Source organism: Numida meleagris, chromosome 4 (assembly GCF_002078875.1).
Source record: "Numida meleagris isolate 19003 breed g44 Domestic line chromosome 4, NumMel1.0, whole genome shotgun sequence".
In the NCBI taxonomy this organism is placed as follows: domain Eukaryota; kingdom Metazoa; phylum Chordata; class Aves; order Galliformes; family Numididae; genus Numida; species Numida meleagris.
In genome coordinates, this window is record NC_034412.1 from 81,487,934 (window position 1) to 81,508,022 (window position 20,089).

Sequence of the window (20,089 nt, forward strand, 5' to 3'; positions counted from 1 at the left end):
CTCAAACTATACTGAATTTGTGTCATAAATACTGTATTTATTCATATAAAAACACATCTGCATGTAGTAAATGACCTTTTGAATAAAAGGATACATTTTTGTTGTCTGCGGACCCAGTAAATCATCAGAATGCTTTTTCGCTTTCCTCAAGAGAAGTGTTTATTCTGTCATGCACTCAGCAGTAAATCTCCAAACAAGACATTTTTTTGGTTTGCTTAAATTGTGTGGGATACACTCTTTCCACAGTCACACATTCTTTTTCACTTTTGTAATTTATAGCAAGGAACTGAATGTGACTTCACTAATGGATAAGATAGGCTGTTCTCTTTGTTTTCCACAAAAACAGGAAAATGCACTGACGGCGTTGAAAAGTAGTTGTCGACTGCTTTTTTGAAAACTACCATCAGCCTTAGATTTTGGCCAATGTTGGCATTTCATAATTACTTTTATCCAACATAAATAATTTGTATTTGCCAGTAATTGGAAGTTGTGAGGACATTTGCAGAGTTCAGATGGGGCTGCGTAATTTAATGCCTTTCTATCGGTGCGAAGTGGAAATGCAGAAGAAAAAATGTTAAAATTAATGCTAGAGAAACTGAGAAAGGAAGATTTCTGCTTTATATATAAATCTTCTTAACTAACAGAAATTACAGTACTTTCACAAAAGTTTTCTTATTGTTCCACAGTACTGAAGTCAATAGAAGAATTGATGTCATTCTATTCATAAATGTTATAAGCTGGTGAGGATCTCAGAACAGTCCAGTATTTTTAAAGCATACCCTATAGTTATTTGAAAATGGCATTAAAAATGCAGACCAGTGTGCTCATCTCCATAATAATGAAAAAGAACTGATTTTCTGCATGAGGTTTATTTTTGGCTCGGTTACTGTAGTATCATTTCAGTCATGTATCTGCTGTAGTTGCTTTGTGAGTATAGAACAAACTACAGCTACACTCAATGATGGAATAAAGTAGTAGTATAATTCCTAAGTCAGTAGGAGGTATGAACTGCTGGGTTGTCTGAAGCAAAATACCACTGATCAGCTCTGTGGAGTCAGCAACTCCCACTGAGTTCCTGGAGGCATAGAAACTACTGGGTTATAGAATAACAAGTAAGACTCCGTTTCTATTCAAGAGCAGAGATTTACTCAGCGTTCAATAAGTTTCCTGAAAAAATGAAAAATAGAGGAGCATTACAGTACAGGAGTATGTACAGTATAACAGGGAATCCTGCTGTACTTTAGACACGGAATATACAGACTTCATTCCTCTCCTTCAGGGAAATAATGTGTCAAACCAAGGACTGAGAGATACCAGAGTGGACGCCTGATAGAGATGTCCCTCAAGGGAGTCACATGGTGGGCAGTTCATCTCTTGAACTGGGGCAAGTCATCACATCATCTCATCTGGCTCTCAAGAAATTGCCTTCATGCAAATCTTCAGGCAACAAGAAAATACTTTTCATACCATGTCTCATTTTTTCTTAGTTGTTATAGAAAGTAGTCTGTAAAATATTTGGAGGATGGACAATTTAGAAGGAAAAAAAATACTTTAACAACAAAAAGATACTGTAATTAAAAAAAATAGCAAATTATTTTAGCATTTTTCTCCATCACAGTGTTATCACTCTGTAGTGTTAAATATGGTGTAATGATCTACTCTTATTGTCATGTACTTACATAACATTAGCTCCAATTGCTATGAGTTTCTCCATTATGTATTTTTTAGTGTTTGATTAAATTTAACTGAAATAAACTTTTCAAAATGATCAAAATAAATGAAAGAAAAAAATACAAGTAATTTGTGATTTTTTAGTCACCATAAGAAATGCAGTCACTTAGATGTATGAGAGTGTTCAGGAAAGTGTATAAACATCTGAGTTTTTTATAATGATTTGTTTGCTAAATTTTGCTAAATGCAAGAAACGGTTTACCTTTACAGCTTTAAAGATTGTTTCGTCTTTCTATGTTATTTAATATTCATCTAATAAAATACGAATTGATATATTTTCATTTGACAATATTTTAGAAGATTCTAAGCCAAGTGCAATTTTAGACTCAGCTGAGGACTAATAACTCCTAGAACCTAGTAAGAATGATGAAAGTACAAAACATGTTTCCTCGACTCAATATATTTGCTAATTCTTGTTATTTCTGCAATAATTCTTAAAAGTTAGAGATTCTCACTGACCTCTCAAAAAGTCCACTATAGTCTCCAGAAGTATTTTCCTTAGATAGTGTTCAAATACCATTCCCCAGAGTTTTCGTCCTTACTTCACTGCTTTATTTACTTTATAAAGAGTACTCTATAAAAAGGGGAGTTACAATACAGCATTTGGAAATAAATGTGAGCTACAAAACAGACTGTAGATACCTCATTGTAGATTTGGGGTTTCTTCTACAAAGGTGTAGATGCTCTAGCTGCTTTCATTGACAAATATCAAGTATATTGTATTAGATGATTGGTTCAGTGCCTGTCAGAAGTTGATAGACCTGTAAATATTCCCTTATATCCTCAGTGAAAATTGGTGTGAAACAGAGCCATTTCAGTTGAAGAATTTTAGATGTCCATAATGCTTATATTCTGCTTTAATACACCAGAAATGACTACATTGTCTATTACTAAGTGCTAAATTGCTAGGAGGACTTCGGATTATGAGATCAAAGTCCTGTGTAAAACTCAGAGGCAGACTTCCAAGAAGCAGATAGTCCCACTGGAATATTTGCGTTTCTTGATGTTGTAGATTAACAAAAATATGGGTGTAAGAGACAAATTTAAGGACTGAATGAGACTCTTTATGGATATCATGAATACATAGGTCTCTACCACTAGCCTGCTGTTTTTCTTGAGCTAAAGAGCAAAGATGTGTGAGGTTAAGAAGTTGTATGGGCAACATTGCTTCACTTTTCATTATTTATTCAAGTGTTTAAAGCTGCTCTAAAATGGTTTGGTTATACATGTATTCATCTTTCACCCATGGCCTTCACCATCACCCACACTTGGCACGAGTGTCCCATAGTTAGCTAGTACTATCAGGAGTCAAAATAGGCCAGTTACAGTGATAAGTGAATAAACTATACGTTCTGAGAAATGAAATTAGGATTAAAATGAGACATATCAGGATGTATGGGTGTTTGTTTTTTTTTTCCATTTCTTCTAAATAACTCCTATTGTGACTTCATGAACATTGACATTGAAGTTATTTTTACAGATGATACAAATCGCTCTGGAAGGACAATATATTCCTTTGCCATCTTTCAGATCACATCTATGGCTGTTTCTTGCAATTACAGCTACTTATGTAAGAGTACTTTGCTTAATTATGCATAGAGAATCATTCCCATTAGTTTAGTCAAAAGAGTTAGGAACCTATATTTCTTTGAGTAATTGTACATAAGTTATAGTTTTATGATGCTTGCTTTTCTGCCTCTGTGCTTTTCATCAGAATCTCTTTCCCTAATTTAAGTTTCAGGAGTCCTCACCACACAGTGTGAATGGTTAAACTGCTAAGAACAAGACTCACAGAAGGTACAAAAGTTGAGTAGGCAGTGGTCTACACTAAGTCGTAGAATCATAGAATCATAGAACTGCTCAGGTTGGAAAAGACCTTCAAGATCATCAAGTCCAACCGCAACCTAATCATACTACCCTAACTCTAACAACCCACTGCTATATCATGTCCCCAGGCACCACGTCCAATCAGTTTTTAAACACATTCAGGGATGGTGACTCAACCACCTCCCTGGGCAGCCTATTCCAGTGCTTAACAACGCTTTCTGTAAAGAAGTTTTTCCCGATATCCAACCTAAGCCTTCCCTGGCGCAACGTGAGGCCGTTTCCCCTTGTCTTGTCGCCTGTCACCAGGGAGAAGAGACCAACCCCACTCTCACTGCAATCACCTTTCAGGTATTTGAAGAGAGCAATGAGGTCTCCCCTCAACCTCCTCTTCCCCAGACTAAACAGCCCCAGTTCCTTTAGTCTCTCTTTGTAGGGCATATTCTCCAAACCTTTAACCAGCCTTGTTGCCCTTCTTTGGACCTGCTCCAGCACCTCAATGTCCTTTCTGTACTGAGGCACCCAAAACTGAACACAGTACTCGAGGTGGGGCCTCACCAATGCCAAGTACAGGGGCAGGATTACTTCCCTAGTCCTGCTCACCACACCATTCCTGATCCAAGCCAGGATGCCATTGGCCTTCTTGGCCACCTGGGCACGCTGCTGGCTCATATGCAACTGACTTCCCATCAGCACACCAAGGTCCCTTTCCATCAGGCAGCTTTCCAGCCACTCCTCCCCAAGCCTGTAGGGTTGCCTGGGGCTGTTGTGACCAAAGTGCAGGACCCGACACTTGGCCCTATTGAAACTCAAGTTCTGGAAAATGTAAAGGAGAAAGCTGTGGTTTTAGAGAAAGGAGAAAGACACCTGGGGAGGAAAAGAAGATGAATTTATATCTGTGTCTTCTTTTATGGAACTCACAGTGCTCAGAGTGTCCAAAGCTAATGAAAAATTTTGGAGGCAGTAGCAGCCAGGAATTAGAGGTCTCGTTGTGCTATGGAAAAATCACTGGGTTGTTACTCCGGTTCACCATCTTCTTTTGCCTCGTTTGAAGCAATGAATTTGGTTTTAGACATAAAAAAAGTACGTATGTCATGGGGCAGTGTTCTTGAAATGCAAAACAGACATGTACAGGCTTTACCTGTGCTCACCAAATGATTAACTGTATTAACTATTTAAAAATCAAAATTAACTACTAAACTTCTGAGGCAGGATACATGTAATTTAAAATATGCTTTGGAAATAATCAAGCAAATGGTGAAAGTTGCAGCTGATTCTTAGAGTGGTGCTGTCAGAGCTGTTCGACATGTTTTCCCTCAGGTTCGCGCAGGGAAGGAAGTGATAGGGATGCACACCTTGCAGTTTTGTATTTTTCCACTTGGTGGCAATCATTCCCCGTCTTTCCTTGTCACTCTGCCCTTTGAGAAAGAGGCTGCTCTGCATTGTTCTGTAGCCTCTCTCACTTTAGAGAGACAAACAAGGCAAAAGTCAAAATATCAAAGGTTGAAAAATAGAAGATTTTGTTAAGTGGAAATGGAAGTATTTCATAGTTCAGTAGTCAGAGAAATTGCGTTCTTTGTTAGGAAACCTTTTACCAGTTCTTTCCCTCTGTAGATCAAGGATCAGTAGAGGTATATAAAGTGCTGAATAAGAACAGTTTTACTGAACTTTATAACCCTTCACAGAATGAGGCAAATAATAATAATAATGAAAAAATATCCTTCACGAATTCACAAATCATCATGGGAGTATCTCTGCTTCTCCTTTTGTGTGTGTGTTCCAGCAACAGGAGTAAGTGCATGCAGTCTGGACTCCTTGGTCTGAAGAAAATATACTGGGCAGAGTTGTTGCTCTGACTAGCCAAAAATGTGTCTGCAGAAGCTATATAGCTGGACATAGCACTATCTTTCATAACATTAGCAAACGTTCCAGCTTTTCTTCTAAGTCCACGAAATTCCCTTTGCACTGTCAGACATAGGAGAGAGCTGCACCGAGAACATCAGGCTGTGCTCCAAGGCACACACAGCTTGGATGTGCTGCAGCACAAAAGCATTTAACATCTTCCACGTAGCAGGCACAGCTGGCACTTGAGATAACAACTCCAAGGATGGTAGAAAGAGTTCTTTTTTTAATGATATAGAGAGAATTTGAAAGACAGACTTATGGTCCATAGCACACAATTCAATTTGGTGGCTGAGAACTAGTGACAGCCTAGGAGTGTTGTGATGGTGACAAGGATGGGAGTTGTAACAGTCATGATTAAATGATGCAGTGATACAGATAGAACCAAAAATGGTGGTGACAGTAATAGTTTTCATCTTTCTTTTTTTCAGAAAGTGGTGGGAGAAGGGAGAGGCAACAATCCATGGCCGCTCTAACCCTTCCCCCACAGGAGTGGCACTGTCACTTGCTCTACTGGATGTTGGAGGAGAAAGAATTAAAGCATTTTGGGGACGAGAGGGAAGTCTTTGCTCTGGAAAGCCACATAAAAGTAGTGAGAAAGGCTGCATGAGTGGGTGAATGAGTGCACCAAAGGGGACCTGCCAGCAGAGCACAGCAAAGGCTTCAAGTTTAGATGTTTTGACTTCCTCTCCATGGATTATAGTTCCCATAATTCAGACATCAATTTGGTTATTTGCAGTTCTAACATCTGATCTGAGAGGAGACTTGGAAAGAGAAATGGCAAGTTATGACCAACAGAAAGAATTTTGTTGGTATGAATGCTGGATCAGATCAAAGATTAATACATCATAATGTCTTGTGATTGAGTTCTATCTCAAAGAGTCAGAAAGGGTATGTAGGGACTACTAAGTGAACAAGAGCAACTGTTCTTAATATTTCCCATAAGTATTCTCCCATCGTTTCAGCCTTTTGACACTCAGGGAGTTTCTGAGCCAAGGGTGATGCTTTATATTCAGTAATCTCCAGAGGATTTCTCTTTTGTGACATCTGGTCTGCTGTTCAACCCCAGGGACTTTTATGTTTCATTGTGACAAGGAGTCTCACAGCTCATCCCCACATTTTCTTCTATAGGTTGTGAACTCTCTACTTCCTAGCTTTGTTTCTTACCAAACAGTTCTTCTCAGGCTCCTTCAAGGTTGCAGCAAGAGTATGGCAAGTTTATGTCATCTCACAGTTATTTTTCAGATAATGAAAAATATGGTGTCACTTCCCAGAGTCCTATTCCCATCTCTATTCCTCAAATCACAAACTTTTTTTGTTTTAACTTGTCTAAATGTTCTGTAAAATTACTATTTATTTAAATTATGACAGCTTTCCTAACCAGTAATGCAAAGCACTTCAGTCTGCATGTAGTGGGCCACCATGTGCTTTATAACTGTCATGTAGCTCATACTATGTATAGAAATTTCACTACACACAAAAGACCCCAAGACTTTATTTTCTTCTGTCTTCCCTCCTTTCCTATTTCTTTTCTTCATTTCCAAAAAAATTCCGTACACAGCACTAAAAATGGAATCATGAGCATCATGTTCCACTGAAAGTGCTGGTAAAATATGTTCTCGAGAGCAGTGAGGACTGTCCTGCAGTATGATTACATTTGATGTGCTCATTGGTAACGAGCAGTGTCCCCCAGGGGACTGTCTTGGGACCGGTGCTCTTTAACATCTTTATCAATGACATCGATGATGGGATCGAATGCAGCCTCAGCAAGTTTGCTGATGACGCCAAGCTGAGTGGTGCAGTTGACACAATGGAAGGAAGGGATGCCATTCAGAGGGACCTCAACAGACTCAAAAGGCCTGGCTGAATCTAATGAGGTTCAACACAGCAAAGTGCAAGGTTTTGCACTTGGGCCGGAGGAATCCCAGGCATATATACAGACTGGGAGGAGTAATCCTTTGGAGTAGCCCTGCAGAGAAGGACCTAGGGTTCCTGGTGGATGAAAAACTTAACATGAGCCAGCAGTGTGCTCTTGCAGCTTGGAAAGCAAATGGCATTCTGGGCTCCATTAGAAGAGGGGTGGCCAACAGGGAGAGGGAGGTGATTGTCCCTCTCTGCTCTGCCCTCGTGAGGCCCCATCTGGAGTACTGCATCCAGGTCTGGGGCCTCCAATACAAGAAAGACAGGGAGCTGTTAGAGAGGATCCAGAGGAGGGCCACAAAGATGATCAGAAGGCTGGAGCACCTCCACTGTGAAGACATGCTGAGGGAGCTGGGCTTGTTCAGCCTGGAAAAGAGAAGGCTGCGGGGTGACCTCTTTGCAGCCTTCCAGTACCGAAAGGGAGCCTACAAACAGGAGGGGAGTCAACTCTTTACAAGGGTAGAAAATGACAGGACAAGGGGAAATGGTTTTAAGCTGAAGGAGGGAAGATTTAAATATCAGGGGGAAGTTCTTTGCTGAGAGAGTGGTGAGGTGCTGGAACAGGCTGCCCAGAGAGGCTGTGGATGACCCATCCCTGGAGGTGTTCAAGGCCAGGTTGGATGGGACCCTGGGCAGCCTGGTCTAGTATTAGACATGGAAGTTGGTGGCCCTGCCTGAGGCAGGGGGGTTGGAGCTTTATGATCCTTGAGGTCTCTTCCAACCCAAGCCATTCTATGATTCTATGATAAATGGACCTGGAGGTGTTGGTCAGCACTCAACTAAACATGAGCCAGCAGGGTGCTCAGGTAGCCAAGAAGGCCAATGGCATCCTGGCTTGTATACAAAATACCATTGCCAGCAGGAGCAGGGAATTGATCTTCGTTCTGTACTCAGCACTGGTGAGGGTTGCACCTTGAGAACTGTGTTCAGTTTTGGGCCCCTCACTACAAGAAAGACATTGAGGCCCTGGAGCTTGTCCAGCGAAGGGCAATGAAGCTGGTGAGGGGTCTGGAATGAGTCTTATGGGGAGCAGCTGAGGGAGCTGGGATTGTTTACTCTTGGCAAAGAGACCTTATAGCTCTCTACAACTGCCTGAAAGGAGGTTGTGGTGAGGTAGGGGTCAGCCTCTTCTCCTGTGTAACTAGAGACAGGACAAGACAGAATGGCCTCAGTTTGCACCAGAGGAGATTCAGGTTAGATGTTAGGAAAAAATTATTCCCCAAAAGAGCGGTCAGGAGCTGGAATGGGCTGCCAAGGGAGATGGTTGAATCACCATCCTTGGAGGTGTTCAAGAAACATTTAAATGTTGTACAAAAAGACATAGTTTAGTGGGGGAATATTGGTGGTAGGTGAACCATTGGACTGGATAATCTTGGAGGTATTTTCCGACCTTGGTGATTCTGTGATTCCATGATTCTATTTACAACATCTTTTTCCACTAAAGTGCAATTTTTCACTCAAATGATTTTGTGATATGACTTAGAAATAGTGGCAGTAACATCACAGTAGTAGTTGGGAACTTATTTAATAGTGTTTTTTTTTTTCTTAAACTGAGGAAGGAATGACCATTTAAACATACTCTTTGTTTCTGTTGTTTAACAGTTCTTTTAATTGCAGCATTTCACATCTCAGCCATGCATATTCTGGGCTTTTTTACTACTCTCGGACACAGGATCTTCCCAAGACAAAAAAAAAAGATGATTCCACTGCTATGACAAACTCAAGATATTTTACTGGTGAGACTGATCTCTTAAATCTGATAGACCTAAACATATCCTGGAATTCCAGTTTTGGTGTGTATGTTATTACTTCTGTCAGTTTTACTGGTACGAAGAAAATTTTCTGAACAATCTCTGGGCCACTAAACAGAGCAAATCCTTGGAGCAGAGATTAGAGAATCAGCTGTATCTCGAGAGCCTTAAAAATGAAGTATGAAGCAGGCATGCTTGCAGTGCTGCTTCCAGAGCCCACTGTGATCCAGAAGCACTGAGCCGAGTCTGTGTGTAGCTGGTCTTGGTATTAATGAGGCCTATGGACTGCCTGCTGCTCAATGTTGCACTGCAGAACCTGAAATGATGGGGAGAAGGCTGGCGAGAAAACTGCGTGGCTCCACAGTAAGAAGGCCATGAGAGTTCATTAGTTCTCCTCAAGTTCTGACTGGGCTTATTAAGTCCACAATGCTCCAGTTCCTGCTGTGGTGGCTGCAGGTAGTAGAAATTGTCTCTGCCATCTGAAAGCTCAGTAGTTTTTTAGTAAGAGAAAATCGTAGTTTTTCTAAAACCCTGAGATATTTCAGACTTAAAATCACTTTATGTAGTGATGAGGGTTTCCCAAATTAGTTCCTGCTGAGCTGATAGGACTACAGCGCATAATCTAACTCCTTTCAGAAAGATTTGTGCTTGTCCCTAAAGCAATATATCTGTACTATATAGTTCTGCCTCAGCACAATTCAGCCCATTTCTCAGCTGGGCTTAGTCTGTGAGTCTCTGCACAATGCCGTGCTTAATTCCCAAGGTGCTTGGTAGATGCAGAACCAAAACATGGTATGTGAAGATACCATATCACTAACTGAAGTCTGAAGGATTCACCAAGCTGAAGAAGCCCAAGTTCCAAATGCCCATGCATGTGCATTGTAACTGTGTAGGTCACTGTAGATTCCTTATGAAAAACAGAGGCACCATATAGTAGAAGTGATAATCAAATCCTCAGTGGCAATTTATTGTTAACAACACACTGCAAACACATCGGATTCACTAAAGATGTAGGAAAAAAAAAAAGGTAGGAAGTGCCAGTTCCAATGGGTCTCTTCAAAGCACTGTTGAGCACTGAAGGAAAACCACTTGGAGAATACCAATTTGGAGAATGGAATTGAGATGAGAAAAGAATTGTGAAAAGTGCTCAGACTGGAAGTCTGACTATAAAATTTTGTATGAGAACAAAAGCTTTCATGGCTAGAGAAAAACTAAAAGAGAAGAACTTTTTAGGCTATAGTAGAAAAGGCTAAAGACAATATTAACCACAAATCTTTCGATCTACCTCTCAACTACAAAATAGTTTACAATGGTAAGACTGAACTTGATCAGCCTGAAAAATGGCATATGACAATTTGAACTGAAGTAATTGTTTCTGCACGGTAGAATACAATAAAGCTGATTCTGCCAGGCCCAGTTCGGTGCTTTTATGTGCCCTCAAGGCACCATTTATATTCCAATAAAGGGAATTTGTGTATTGAAAATTATTTTATCCTTAAATCACAACAATTCCCTGGTGCTGGTAGTTAAAGAATTATAAAATAATCATTTCAGTGCTCTTCCCCAGAACGCCTAATAGTATTTTTCCCATCTCAAAGATATGCTACTGGGTTGGGACTGTATTTTTAGGACCTTTGTGAAGGAATGGGCTTTGTAGTCATGAAAGATCTTATATCAAAACAAAAGAGGAATCTATAAAGAGTTATTCTTTATATCTTTTGTAAATGTTGTGGTCCATTCTGCATCAGTCAACTTCTCCATCAACTTACAAAGAAATTTCCAAGAGGGCAAATCCCCAATTCTGCCAAAACTCCATTTGCTTGTTTATTTTTTTCTTAATTTCATTGCCAAGAGTTTGTGTTTGACTTGTTGCCATGAATAAAACCATTCCTCTTTCAACAATGAGCTCTACGGGAATGGTGTGGGAAAGCTAATCCCATTACACAGCTCAGAAGTTCCCACTCTGCAGTGACCCAGGAAAGGCGGCTTATCAGGCACTTAGCAGAGCTGTCAGCTGGTCAGCTAAAGAAGAGTGTTTGTCTTTGTGGAGCAGGCCAGCAGGAGCAGTAGTAAGGGTTTGTTTGTTTGTTTTAAGTAAATAGAACGACGGGGAACTTCTGCGTCCTTGACCTGAAAGTCATGTTCATGTAAAAAGAGAACATTAATAGTAAAACATACTACAATGTCAACAACACAGTGGTCAGCTGTGCTAATTGATTTATAATCAAGAGATGAGCAGAGTCTTTGCAAGCTGCTATATCTTGTGACATTTTCTGTGACCATCTAGCAATAGCTCATTGCTAGATGCCTCTAGTAGAATGGCTTTCCCTGAAGCAAAATAGCATTGAGAGACAATGATGCTTTCATATTTTCGATCTTAGTGATTGGCATCTTGCAATGCCTTCTGTCAGATGGCCAAGATCTAGTGACACCAGAGTAGACGTAACTGGAGAGGAAGGACTCTCTGCCAAGGCAGAAACCGCAGCATAGCTGAGAGGGGAAAGGGGCAGACTTCACAGTAATGAGCTGAGATTTGGATGGTGTGGGGTGAGAGCATGATTTCAGCATTAGAAAACACATGGAAAAACATGTAGCAGTACCTTGGTTTTGATAAGAATGGAACTAACGCGAAACAGGAAAAAATGTCTGTTTTTTCCCCTCTGATTTAACTCTGCATTTGACTTGTGAAGCCATTTCTATGGGAGAGGGGAGTAGGAGCGCTGTAAGCACCTGAAATATTGTTTTCCAGAAGCTCAAGCACAGGAGACCGAGTTATTGGTAGAAATGAATGTCACACTCAGTCTGGCTTCAGTCTTGGTCCTGGTGCTTTAACTGATTGAATTGTTCAAATAAAGCAAAATATCATCCATTGTGAGTACAAAATCCACAGTAGATCAGAACTCTTTTACTTTTTGGATTCAAGTCCTGGTGCAGCTCCAGAAGTGTTACTGTGTGAAATTCTTTCCTTCCTTTGCCTAATATTCCCAGTATTTCTCTTTTGCCTCTGTGTAATGCTTGTATTCTAAAGACATAACCTAAACTGTGCTCATGAGAGTCTTGAATAGCCTAGTGATGACAGCCTAACCAGAAAGCATTGGTGTTTTAAATTGTCATTTAGAGAATAGCATTATGAAATTCTTCTGTAAGAGTCAATGCATTAACACATTTTTTCCTTTTCCGTCCCCCCCCCCAACCCAGTATTGCAAACTTGAGAGCAGTTCCTGTTTCCTAATGCACTTCTAAGAATGAAGAAATCTTGTAAACTATGAACATCAGTTCCCAGTACCAGTGAAGACTGTTGAGGGAACTCAGTGATTCTGCCAACCAAGGACTCTACTTAGTAAAGAACTGCCCTTCAGCTATAGTTTATCTGTTTGGTTGCTTCCATGCAGTTTTAACCAATAGTATGGCATGCTGTGATTCTGAATTTCTGTGCCTTTTTTTTTCATGTTCAGAGCACATATAGGTAACAGTCAAATTTCTGTACTCAATATTTAGTTTGTATAGCATAAAAGGACAACAAAATGCTACTTGTCTCAGTGCACTTGGGTGTGCCACCTATAACCTGTTAAAGGAAATAAGGATACTGAACTAGATAAATATGATCCATGTTTTAGTTTTGCATTTTTTTTTAATTGCCTGTTACTTCATTGCCCAAGGTCAGTCTTTGTCAGACAAGTGGACCAACAGTTCTCTAGAGTAACATAAAACCATTAAGTTGCTCTTTGATCTTGCACCTTCTTTAGAACCTTTTAATCAATTAACCATGAAGCGACTCAGCTTGTCTTATTTCCTGCACATAAAACTACTTTGGTCTAGCTGACATGTTACTACATTATAGATCAAAGTTCGAAGGAAACTTCACATCCAACCAGGATAATTATGTGGATTTTTTTCTGTATCTGTTAGATAAATTTTCATCCCTCAGATACAGGAAAACAGCATTTTGATCTAGATTGAATTAAAGGATTCATGTGTATTTTAAAGGGTGGCTAAATGGATTTTAGTATAATTGACCTTACATGGGATGTGGATAATTTCATGGCTAGTTTACTGAGCCTCAACTGCTCCTCTATCCTTTGAGAGTACCCACTACTGATAATAAGAGCAAACATGGCCTACAGGAACAGGAGCACTGATCTCTTGTTTAGGATACCTCTAAATAAGAAAGTGAAATACTGAATGTTTTGTAATGTGATGCAGATCAAATCCTTTTAGCCCAAGAATTCAAGTTTGATAACAGAGAGAGTTGTGGTTTCAGGCTTGTAGGCCCACACTTCTAAATTTTACTGGTTGGTATATGCAAAACTTTTTATCAAAGGAATCAGAGATCCCTTCATATTATGTTCTTTTAGATCTGCGGATGTTGATAATCCTATTTACTAGTTATGTGGAAATTAAGGTGTCTCAAAAAGTACTCCCTATTCCTTCTGGCCAAATCCTAGATTACACAAACTTTTCACTTACCTCTTTTTTGAGCTTTCCCCTGAAGTGGATGGAGTGTTACCTATACTGGTCCCATGCTGCAAAGCATCTGCTTCCTTGGGTTTTGCTCCAGGCATATTTTGCACAGCTGTTTCTTGTAGGATTGGCATATTCTCCTTCTGCTTCCCGATGCTGGAAGTTGAGCTGGCCTGGCCCACATATCAGAGAGTCACCAGGTGTATGCACTGGCAGCACCTAGAAATATCAAGAACTAGCATGATCTCTCAAGAAAAAAGCCTATGACCTGTTGTGTTGTGTTGTTGTTGTTATTTTAAATAGTAAAGAAGCATTTTTGAAAGAATCTGCTTTGTGAAATGATGTAGAATATTCTTCATAGATATCCCCCTATTCTCTGAAGGCATATCATATATCTAGACTCTCTACACTTAAAAGTAGATGTTGAAGATGGAAATGGAAACCCTTGTAGCTGTTATAAATCACATTATTTTCATGCTAAGTTTAAGCCACACTCTATTTGCAAATCTGTATTGATTTTTCTGAATGTTACGCTTCCTTTAACTAAACAGGTCCTGCTGATGTTTGTCATCTTCTTTGTAAGCTGAATTAAAAGAGAATGAAGAAGTTAGTGGATGGCATGTATAAAGTGCTCTTTAATAGATATGCATCTTTTGAACAAAGAAGAGAATATTCAGCTCTTGATACTAAGGAAGAAATATTTTCCCTAATCTGCTCTGTACAAATTCGTCATTTAAGTCTAAATGGAAATTTCCCAGAAAAAAGAAAGGATATTTGTAGAACTTATTCTTACACATACCTCTGCTGTACCTCTTTACTGCTGGTTTTAAGATCCAGTGGGGTGCTTTCCTTTTGGGATTTGAAAAGATACAGAAATCCAAAAGGAGTCAGAAGGAGGTTACGCTTGATTTTGACCCTAAAGCAGGCCAAACTTTAGATTTTAGCATTTGTTTTCTTTCTACCTCAAGCTATAAATCATCCAAGATTCATCAAACTGTTTGCAAATCTAATCCAAGCTGGACCAAGTTACAGACTGGACCAAGATGTAGGTTTATAGTAATGCCTGAAAACAGGAAAGACTTTAGATCAGAAAGGAAAAACTATCTGGTTTCATTATATGTGGCTTCAAGTTTCATTACAAAGGGGTTTACATGGCTTTGATCCCCTAATTTGGCTAAAAACAAGAAAAGAAGTGATCTGCATGTGCACACGGCTATTTCAGTGCATGCGTGCAACTAAAATAGATATGGTGTATGCACGTTCCATGCAGAAATGCTGCATTTAAAATGCGTAGATTGTGAAGTCAAGATAGATTAGGTCAAACATCCTCACCGGCAGCTACCTCGAATTCTTAATCATACCTGCTGTTGTTCAGAACTGCTCAGGAGAACTGAAAAGTGTAAACAACTTCACAGCCTGAAGAAGAAAGAAACAAAGAAAAAAGTATGTGCTTTCTACTGTTGTATGTGCGTATGTATACACATACACTAAGAAAAAGATTTTACAAGAAGAATCTGTTTTCCATAATCCTTTATTATGGAGCCACAATTAAGTGAGTCTTCAAAAGGGAGTACTAAAGAAATGACTTCACTAGAAGCAGTTTTACTACAATGGGACTCATTTATTTTTTATTTTTGGTTAAAGACCTTCTGTCTTTCTGACTGCTGTCACTGAAGAGGAATTGCCAATTCTCTTTGCTGCTCTGGAGTCTGGAGAGTGGCAATGAGAAGCGAGCTCTTTTCCCACAAATCCCAGACAGCGCTGACATGGGGACGAGGGCAGAGCCGAGGGAGAGCATCCGCACACACTGAATAGCACAAAGCTTTTTCCAAAGTAACGCGTGCTATGGCTTCTTTCGCCAACTGCTGGAGGACTCGGACCACTGTTCCAAAACCAGGTTTTGTGCACTGAAACTATTAACTCATTTTTGTAGCAGATGACAGAAGTTTTGGTGGCTTCAGGCCAGCCAAGTAGGGTTCACAGATGCTTTCCATCAGTGAAACAGCATGAAGCAGCTAGAGCCTACAGTGAATCTGGCCCTAGATTTCTTGAAACTAGTGTTTTCTTCTGTATAGTTTAATACCCCTTTTTTCTTGTATTTTGCAAGCCTATTCAGTACCATGTGAAATGCAAATGGATTGTGGCTACTTCTGCTGGAAGACGTTATTCCCAAACATTATGACTTCTGGCTGGTCGCTACTTTTTGGGGCTGTAATTGTCCTTTCTACAAGATTTTGAGAGTATATGGCTGTATTTGTTTCCCAAGAACAATTGCAGCAGTTAATTCCCTGTATGTTCAGTACCCAGCAATTTGATATTGAACCAGGGCTGGTTCCTTTTTATCATTCTTATGACCTGTCTTTCCTAGGCCTACAGACCTTACCTGTTTCTTTACTCTTTGTTCTCTTCATCAAAATAACTGAGGCAGCTTCTTTCCTTTTGCTTTCCCTTTTCCTTTTGTCTCATTACTTCTCACTGTTTAGTGTGATTGCTGTGCAGGCTTTCAGTTAGGCATAGGTCTTCTTCTCTTCACTTTCCATTAACCTGAAGTTACGCATGCTTCTCAGGCTGAAAGTGAAGAGGCCTCATTCTTTGTGTCACATAAAGACTGAGAGTTTTATTACTTAAAGATTTTGTTGGCCACCATTCACGTCAATTGGTACAAAGACATATCTATACCAGTTAATAATACTTGTGTTTTAAATGCTCAAGTATTAACCGGAACGTTCTTTCCATCACCAGCTTGGGCGTTTTGCCCCCACCAGTTTTCTCAGTGAATGTAGATGCAGGATTGCCACAGAGGGCATGAGGAGATGCCCCACTGTGGAGCATTCAGGCACAGAAACATATCCCAACCTTCTTCTCCACAAAACTTATGCTAGATTTGGGTAATTTCTTTCTCTAACACTAGACACCCACAGACGTCCTGAGGGAATTATCAGTGCAATTCCAGCTAAAGTGTTTCAGCTCAGCTTCCTCTCCTGTTCTCTCTAATGACAGTGGTACTGTTTTTACATTTCTACCTTCATCTTTAGAAAAAAAAAAAATATTTCAGAAACAGTTGTTCCCCAAAGTACTTCCTTACTGCATTAGTTTGGGTGTACCTGGAGGCTGCTGAATAGCCAGGTTTGCTAATCACCTAACCATTTGTACAGCAAAAAAAGAAGGCAACAACTAATGAATAATTACTTCTGACTTTTTGTGAATTTAAAAACAATTTTTTTGGTAGATCTATGTGATTGTTGTGGTCAGTTTTATTTACTGTGGACACTGATTCTTGTCCTTAGCATTATCCTAGAAAATAATCATAAAACTTCTCAAAATTGGGTGAACAGATAAAGAAGAAGATCCAATAAAAAAGAAAAAGAGAAGAATGGGCAAACTTCAAACACTTCAAGCTTGCCATTTCAAAACAGCAATCGACTTCTACAGCACAGGTCAGCTGGTACTGCTCTCATTGCTGTTACCATAGCAGAAACACAGAAATGTGATTAAATAAATAAAGCTAATCAGAAGCAAAAAAACAAGTTTGCAGTAAAAACAGCTCAAGTTAACCTATTCTCAGAGGACTTTGAAAGAAAACATACTTCTAAAGATGTGCTGTGAGAGATTTTAGGCACAGCTGCGGGGAAAAAAAAAAAAGGTATCCTTTCCCTTTCTTTAGAAGGATTAAATCTGTCCTGGAAATTAACCAAAGTGGACAAATGGGCCATCATACAGAAACAACAGATTGAAGCTCAGAATGTGAAAAACATTGAGAAAGAATAAAAACGTGCAGGAAAATGGCTACTCAACCTTTTAAAGGAACTTTAATGACAGAATAGGCAACCCAGGCACAGTAATTCTATCTTTACTTGTCTCTTGTGATGCGGAAACTATCCTAAAAGGAATTAAAAAAAAAGCAAACAGGACTTCTAACAGACAAAAACAGATAACAATTTCCCTGCTCTGGGTCTAAAATTTCATAGAACTTGTAAGTTTATGTCAATTTATGTCAGACTGTTCCACAGGAGCTAATGTAATATCTTCCAGATTATAAAAGACATGGAAAAAGTCTGATCTTTGTAACTGAATGTGTAACCGGTCTCCCTTCTTCTTTAAGGCACATCTTCTGATCCCTCAACAAGTGGTCATGAATAACTAAAAAAGGAACAAAAACCAAGTCTCAATCTGTATGTAGTATAGTAATGCACAGTTTTTGGAGGTACAGAGGCTTGATGGTTGGAGCTAAAGTTGTTTACCTCTGAACTGGACTGAAATAAAAGGACGGGGTTGTAAAGACCAGAAAGCATTAGTAAGATCAACATTTTAAATTTGAGCTGAGGATCTGGGAGGCAGTTGGAAAGTCTGTTCCCATGGCTGAGCAAAATTCCTGCAGCATGGGTGTCATGCTGCAGAGCTGGAGCGTATTTGCCGGGACTGCGGATAGCCAGAAGTCTTGCTGTTTGGTGAGATGACTGTTTTTCCTCAGCTTGACAAATGACATACAGCACTGACAGAGCACTTCTCATTTGCTGGCCATCACCCCTACGGACACTGGCCAGAACAGCAGCAGCAGGAACATACCCTCCAACTCTGATTTAATCTCACAGAGCCCAGGAGACCAGTGAATAGAGCTGTTAACTCTCTGTTTGGTTTGCTTTTCCCATCTGTGTTTTATTAAACTGAGAACAAGATTTATTCACTTTTTTTTTTTTTTTTTTTTAAACATCAGGAGCTGTTGGTGTCCAAGATGACGGTTGATGTTAAGGTATACATACACAGTTTAACCTGGCTGAGGGCCAAAGAGGCCTATAATTTCCAGCCTAGACCATTTATTTGCAAAAGGACACAAAACCCCTCTGCTCTCAGACATTTCTGAAAGGATGAACATGACTACTTCCCTCTCTCCCAGGAACACAATACATAAAGAGCGCAGTAAAACAGTAGGCTCTCCAGGATGAGCCAGGCTCTCAAGGCATGCAGGCAAACACTTCAGTTTTACTTTATTGACAGCCCCTACGCAGTCACAACTACCAGTGATTTTCTGATTTCCACTCCAAGAATCTTAAATAGATTGGAGATACCAGCTCAATGTATAAATGTTTCTTCTAAAAGCCAAGGATCCTGAATGGCTCAGCTGGGAATTTCACTTTATGAGAACTGAAATTTTGTGCCAGGCTCTCCGCTGTAAGGTAGGATACAGCTGGAGCACAGACGCTTGCATGCCTAATGAGCTACCGAGAGAATAGCACAGGCTTCCAGGGAGAGGGAACCAAAAGATGACTTTGAATTGCTTCAAAAAGATTAACTTTCCCTCAAATATGTTTAACTAAAGATAGAACAAGTGCGTGCTTTTGGGAACTGTAAAGAGGTTTCTTTTAAGTACATATGTTTCAAGCAGTAACAGATAAAACTCCCCAAATCCAAAGCTTCAGAGCAAACAGCCTCTAACATTGTTGATGCTTTTCCAAAACTTCTAGGCTTGTTCTTCTCAACAACAGACTCCTCTCCCTCATATCTTCATCATCATTCATTTTATCAAAACTAACACGATGGATCAAGATTGCTGGATTTGTTGTCATCTACAAAACCTCTGCACTCTGGTGTTTCCAGGCAAATGCTTTCATAGCATCGTATATCATGCTGATTGTACCACCTACACACGGCACCATCACTCTATAATGATTCTTGTAATACTAAGCTTTGTGGTACTCCTACATGGCAATAAATTGTTCTGAGTACAATAAAAACTTATTTCAGTAGAGCTTAGGAAAGAAATGTAGCTCTCAAAGCTCATTAAAAACTCACCATTGGTTTGTTTATAACAGTATTTCCATCACTCACATGTCCATAACGCTTAGAAATTTAAATACAGCCTGCAGAATCTAGCTCCATGTATGATAACTCATATTTGGATTTGACTTTTGTAGCGATCGCAAAGACCAACACAATGGAAAATGCGTTACAAAAAGAGGTGGAAGGACTGGCAAGGAGCTACAACAGAAGGGAAGTAGATCACTCAGCTGTATCAGAAGATTCCAGGTTCACAAGGAAAGACTCCCACCAAGGAGGGATCTAGAGAAAGAGATCCTTCCTCAGTGGCAGTCAGCCCTTAAATGAGGCCTCAGAGGGGTGGAGCCAGACTCCATCCCCTCCGGTCACGCAGGTGAATTGCGTTCACCTGTGCTCCCAGGGCTGACTGGGTCTTTCCTCCAGGTGCTCCATCAGTGGTTCAGGCCATGACTCTGCAGTTCCCATACAACTTTCAACATCGTTAACAAAAAAGCATTGACTTTTTTGACTCTTTCATTTTGCAGGAATAGTCTTTTCCATGCTCTTTCACATTTTTATCATCTGAGATGACAGCAGGAGCTATGCACGAGCCAGTACAAATTAAAGAGTATTCTTGTGCTTTTGCTTTTAATAGCTTTTAAGAATACTGGCAGAAAAACGTTGGAACCTGAGTTAACACAAATTCTTTTTCTCATAAGAAATCAAGAAAAATGAAACTTACAAAG